The sequence below is a fragment of the Epinephelus moara genome, chromosome 3 (assembly GCF_006386435.1).
Source record: "Epinephelus moara isolate mb chromosome 3, YSFRI_EMoa_1.0, whole genome shotgun sequence".
NCBI lineage: Eukaryota > Metazoa > Chordata > Actinopteri > Perciformes > Serranidae > Epinephelus > Epinephelus moara.
The window spans coordinates 1,013,031-1,017,931 of record NC_065508.1 but is presented as its reverse complement, the minus strand read 5'-3'; the positions used below and the strand labels follow the sequence as shown (position 1 = coordinate 1,017,931).

The following is a 4,901-nucleotide window of genomic DNA, read 5'->3' as shown; positions in this document are numbered from 1 at the left end:
TATATATATATATATATATATATACACACACATATATATATATATATATATATATATATATATATATATATATACATGTGTAATCAGAAACATCATCACTTTGGAAATGTTGATATGCGTATTAACAGTACAAATGTAATGTAGCGATGGTTTGCAGAAACATAGAATCCCATCATTTTCTGGGCCAGGTCCAAATCCATGTGAAACTCTGCAGGTCAAGTTAATCAGAAACACTTGTGAAGCATTTAATTAAATCACTGTCACAGAAGTCCTGATGTGCTGGCACATTCCCTGCATGTCCTGGGAATTTGTCATGCAAATAAAAACCTGTTAGAAACCCATTTAAGTAATGAGGTTTCTCCATCAACAGTCTCGCACTGTTAAGGAGGATATTTTTATTCATTTAATCTGTAGAATTAAAGCTGATTTCCTGCTCATACAAACATTTCTGGAATCAGGTTAGTGCTAAAACTGGAGCGATTATCAAAGTGCAGCTTTATCAGTGGACCTTCAGCGTCGGGCTATGTGACAGCGAGCTGCGTACGACTCTTTGAGCTTTGTCTGTAAATATCTGTTTAGCTGCTTATTACTTTAACTCTGCTCCTCTTCATCTGTTCTTACCTTCCCATTTCATTTCTTCCTCACCAATGTAGGTTAACAGTGAAGTTGGCAGCCGTGAAAGGATTTTGAACGTTTTCCACTGCTGTGTCCTCACAGATGACAGCTGTTATTACCCGGTGAACAATAACGCAACAGTCAGCGCTCCTGAACGCTGCTTAATATAGCCACTGTTTCACTGTCACTTCCACAGGAGGAGGAGGAGGAGGGGGACGAAGAGGAAGAGGAGCATATGAAGTGACAGGAGGCAGCAGGGAACATTACAGTAGAAGACAAAAGTAGAGAGAATGAAGGAGATGAGGTGAGTTTACACCCTGTTGGTGTAATTGGATTAAGATGAAATCGTTAATGTTAACAGAGGGATAATCCCCTGAATGTGTCAACACACAGCGCTGCCTGCTGCACCAGGAATCTAATCTGGACCCTTCCCACAGTCACCCGACAGAAAATAAAATTATTAAAGAGATACGCCGACGTTTTCGAGGATGGTCCCAATGTTCAGTCTGGTCAGTCATTAAAGTTTCAAACGAAGGAGAAATAAGGTTTTGTGCTGTCGTACAGGATGAGTTTCACCTCATGTGGAACAAAATGTGCAGATAAAAATGGAGAAATGTGTCACTTTATCCAAATCAACTGAGGACCAGGAAACCATTGTGCAGTTGACCGTCATGTCTGAGCTGGACAGAAGAAGGTCGAAAAAGTATTCTAATCTTTTTCATAAGTAGAAGTTGCAATACCACGATTTAAAAATACTCTGTAACGAGTAAAACTCCTGGACAGCATTCAGAGTCTGAGTTAGACTCCCCCTGCACTCAGACATGTGTTTTTCTTCTGTTCATGTCCCCTAAAATGTTTGACCTCGACCACACTGACTCAAAGTTTGTCACCAGAGAGGCGTTTTCATGCTCCTCTCCTGAAGAGGAAGTGTGATGTCTGTCTTCCCTAAAATCTGAGATTGGAACATTTGCTGGGCGGCTGGATCAGGTACGTCACTGATACTAAAGTCAATCACTGTCTAATACAGGAAACACATCTCAACAGGGGAACAGACTTCGACACAATATGGGCAAAAAAACCTGAAACCTCCAGTGTGTCTGGTCAACATCAGCATGTTAGCATGCCAGTGTTAGCATTTAACTTCAGGCTCACAGATAGCCCTTTTTCAACAACATGGAACCAGCTCCGTTCCAGTTCCTGCACTTCATTTTGAACCATTCAGAGGAGACCAAACAAAAAATAAAACGTTATCAATGTAATCTACGATTCTGCTGCGAACGGTTTACTTCGGCGGTGCATTGTGCAACGTTCTCCGTTGATAACACGTGCTTGATTACAATGGTTCCACGTAAAACTGGTGGAGATGCAGGCTGGTTCACCACATAGCACCGAGGGTCCAAGAATCCTGAGTGGAACCAGAGCTGATCTGGCAGAAGTAAGAGAGGCTGTAGACTCTAAGTTTGTCTGCTGGTGTTCGAGCTATGATTCTCTGCTGGAGCCTGATTGGGCTGTGATTTCTCATTATTCCCTCCAGGCTTGAATCAGGTTGGGTTCTCGCCAATTAAGTGGTGTTTTTCTTCTATTTTTTTTTTTTTCTAAACACTGGCAGTTCTCGTGCTTAAACAGCAGGAGTTTAATGGACTGAATCAAGAGGGAAAGAGAGTGAAGGAGGGGTAAAAGAGACGGAACAACGGATCAATATAGTGGAGAACCGGGGAAGGGAGAGACCGCGTGCACAAAAGAGAGGTGTTTGGCAGTGTCTGCCTCTGCTCCCCCAGCAGTGGGAGACATGTGTGTAACATGCAGCAAAGAGCGGTAATCGTCATCTGCCACGGACCGCCGTGCACACTACATGAACCGAGGGGTGCAGCCAGCTCTGTCGATCCTGTCGCACACGAGGTGACAGACTGTTGAAATAACAGAAGGAAGAGAAGAAGGAGAAGAGGTGTGAGGAAACAAGTCAGAAGTTACATGAAAATTACATAAAATATAACATATATAATGGCGGCATAGTGGTACAGTGGTTAGCATTGTCGCTTCACAGCAAGAAACATGTTCTCCCTGTGTCAGCGTGGGTTCCTCCAGGTGCTCCGACATGTTCTCCCTGTGTCAGCGTGGGTTCCTCCAGGTGCTCTGACATGTTCTCCTTGTGTCAGCGTGGGTTTACTCCAGGTGCTCTGACATGTTCTCCCTGTGTCAGCGTGGGTTTCCTCCAGGTGCTCTGACATGTTCTCCCTCTGTCAGCGTGGGTTTCCTCCAGGTGCTCCGACATGTTTGTTTGTTGTCTCCATGTGAATCATCTGGATTTTGTTTCTTTGCAGTGTTTTCATGTTGTAGCTGTCATGAAATCTGCAGCCTGTAGGGGGCACTGACAGTACTTTTGCTACATGTGCATGTGTGTGCGTGTAAGTTGCCACTCCTGACAGGTGTGTATTTAGTGTGTGTGTGTGTGTGTGTGTGTGTGTGTGTGTGTGTGTGTGTGCAGGTGAACTGCTTAGAGGGATGCTGACACTGCTGTTCCAGTTAAGAGCACCACTTGGCTCGGAGGTACACACACACACACACACACACACACACACACACACACACACACACACACACACCATCTGGAAAAAGCTTTTTCATTTGAATGTGCTGTCATCTTAACCTCGTAACACACACACTGACTAATGTGCGTGTGTGTGTGTTGTATGTGTGTGAACAATTGTAAACAGCAGGGAGTGTTGAATGTGAAATGGCCTCTGGACAGGTGGGACTGTGCAGAAGTGCATCATGGGAGTTTGGGGAACAGTGACTGAGAGCAGCACAGAGAGGAATAAACAGAGAGCAGAGAGAACGTGAGAATAAAAGAGGGAAGAAGAAGAAAGACCAGACTGCCACATACGGGTACTTTGTAAATCGTCAACACTGTGCCCTTTTAGGGGGGATGGAGACCTGAAGATCTTAAAGTCGTCAGTACGATTTGATGTGTTTGGGTTTTAATTTTGACAGGTTCATTTTGTATGTAAAGTATTCACTGATCAGCCCCGACATTAAAACCACTGACAGCTGAAGTGAATAACTTTGATATTGTTACAATGTTCTGCTGATAAGTCTTTCAGTCCTGGTTTTCACATGAATGCTACGTGACACGCACCATTCACTGGTACTGTGTCTCGTTAGAGCGGCACTTCCTGATGGCAGGGAGCCGTACTATCTGTCGTATCTGAATAGTCAGACCTAAAATGACAGTGTTTTACCTTGGTTTATGTCGTATTTAACTGACGGACTGTTTTGTCAGCCGGGGTGCTCAATGTGTCAGAGACTCATAGTATTATATGTGGTGTTCCTCAAGGAAGCATTCTTGGCCCAATTCTGTTTTCGTTATATATGCTTCCACTTGGAAACATTAGTAGCCATCACCATGTTAATTACTACTTTTATGCAGATGACACACAGTTGTATGTCTCTGTCACACCAAATGCCCCTAATGCACTGCATGCTGTCGTTGCCTGTCACGCTGACATTAACGGGTAAAAACGTTTTAGAGCTAAATGAAGAAAAGAAAAAAAAAGATTCTTTTAACTGAACCAAAAGCAGCAAGAGAAAAACTGCACTCAATGTTTGGTGGCCTCAGCAAGCACATTAAACCTAATATTACTAACTTGGGAGTGATTTTAGACGTTGATTTAAACATTCTTTTTTCATCTTCGGAACATTGCTAAGGTCAGACATTTTTTAACCCAGAAAGATGCCTAAATACTCACTCTTGCTTTTATTACCAGCTGTTTGGACTACTGCAGTTCCCTTTTCACCAGACTACCCAAACAATCAATGAGAGCAGTGAGCTTTTTGTTTTTACGCCCCTAAACTCTGGAACTCACCACCTCTGCATATAAGAATGACGAGCTGTCTCTGTATTTTTAAACATGAATTAAAGACCTGTCTTTTTTATCTGGCTTTTGATGTGGAGTAACATTAGCTACAGTCTTGATCTTTATTCTATTTTATTTGTTTATTTATTTACTTTCTTTTTCTCTCTATGGACTTTTAACACTTTCCAGCCACCGCCAGCATTTTTGATCATATTCACTAATCTTTCAAGATCCACAAAATAATTTGTTCTATGAATACGTAAACAGTATATCTTACTATATAATGATGAAAACTCTGTGTGTGTGTCTGTTCCATGTTTTTCTCCTCACTGACTTGGTCAATCCATGTGAAATTTGGCACAGTGGTAGAGGGTCATGGGAGGATGCCAATGAAGCAATATTACATCAATTGGCCAAAGGGGGGCGCTATAG

General features: G+C 42.7%; 1 long non-coding RNA gene across 2 annotated transcripts in view; it reads left to right on the top strand.

Annotated features, from left to right (window-relative positions):
* The window catches only part of LOC126385858 (uncharacterized), a 79,619-nt gene extending 77,971 nt beyond the window's left edge, over window positions 1-1,648 (top strand). For both annotated transcript variants that reach the window (XR_007569451.1, XR_007569452.1), the window contains one exon: window positions 812-1,648. This is a non-coding gene — a long non-coding RNA (uncharacterized LOC126385858). The remainder of the gene's footprint in view (window positions 1-811) is intronic.
* Window positions 1,649-4,901: the final 3,253 nt, after the last annotated feature.